Genomic DNA, 1,387 nt, shown 5'->3' on the forward strand with positions numbered 1-1,387 from the left:
AGATGAACACCAGATTTAGCACACAGAGAAATGGTGGGGATGAGGAAGAAGTGCAGTCTCTTTTGGCAGTGGCCAGTTTAAAGACTTTTCTCACGAGGGTGTAATGTGATAAAAGTTAAATCATGCTCTGTTAGGCAAATGACACAGTCAATTACACTAACAGAATTAGTAACTGCAGGCTTTTTTCCCCTGCTTTTTACACAATACTAAAAGAAACAGTATTACCCTTACTTCAGAAGAGAAAGTTTAAATCACGTATGAAAAATAAAAGTGACTCCATTACAATGACAGTGTAATTCAAAACCAAAAAACCACTCTGCTGAAGACAGAAGAGCCCTACCTTATCGTACACTTCATAATCTGCCTACTGAAAGCTCTTCCCTCCATATAGTAAAGCTGCCATAACTGCAGGGGAAGGAGACCAAGGCAAACACACAGAAATGACTGACAGCAAACACAGCAACAGCTGCAGTGGCTGGAGGTACAGCACCTTGAGCTGTGGGGTGGGGGCAGCTGCAGAAGACCCACAGAATATGAGAAGCATCAAGTCAAACATGGAAGGCATCTCGTGCTACAGGAGAAAACAAAACAGCTATTGGACCCAGGGGACCTCTAGCATTGGTATGGCAGGAAAAGGAGGAAAATGGGACAGACTAGGAAGTATAAAAAACACAAGCACTTACATCTGTCATAAAGCAAATCAAGTAACAAGAAACTTTTGATTAGATGTACAAAAATCAGGAACAAAAAAATATCTTATAAAGTGATACTATCATACTGAAGAGTAGTAAAGGTAAGCCCTCTGCCTTTCTTCCCTCAGCGAAAAGGGAGGGAATTGCAGAAAGCATCCTCAAAATGCCACCATGCTCCACTGCTGGCTGTTGCTTCTGATCCACCTCCTCGCTTACTTTCCATTTAAACTGGAAGAACCACCTAGTACCACAAAGCCTAGAAAAACAGACATCAGTTCTTGATGAAAGTATATTAAATCCCATGCATGGGAAGACTCATAGCTCCCCCTTGTCCCCATGAAATAGCTATGAAAACTAATGTCATAGAATTAAAAACAACAAAGAAACAAACTGACCAACCAATACATTTTAGGACAGAAGTAACAACACCCTGCTAAAACCTTTGTATAGACCATCGACCTTACTAAAATACTGCGGTGAATGCCGTTCTTTCTGCCAGCATCTTCCACATGCAAGACTGCAATACCATTTTTTATCCAAGCATAAGAAAAATTGCCAGGTTCTTCCCAAATGTAACAGCCAGAAGGTCAAAGAATGCTGTAGCTTCTAAAAAGTCAAGCAAAATGATTCAAAGAGACTTAACATTTCACTGGATAAAGTTTTATTTTTTTATAAAAGAAGATAGAACCAGATGC

Source organism: Falco rusticolus, chromosome 5, assembly GCF_015220075.1.
Source record: "Falco rusticolus isolate bFalRus1 chromosome 5, bFalRus1.pri, whole genome shotgun sequence".
Lineage (NCBI taxonomy): Eukaryota > Metazoa > Chordata > Aves > Falconiformes > Falconidae > Falco > Falco rusticolus.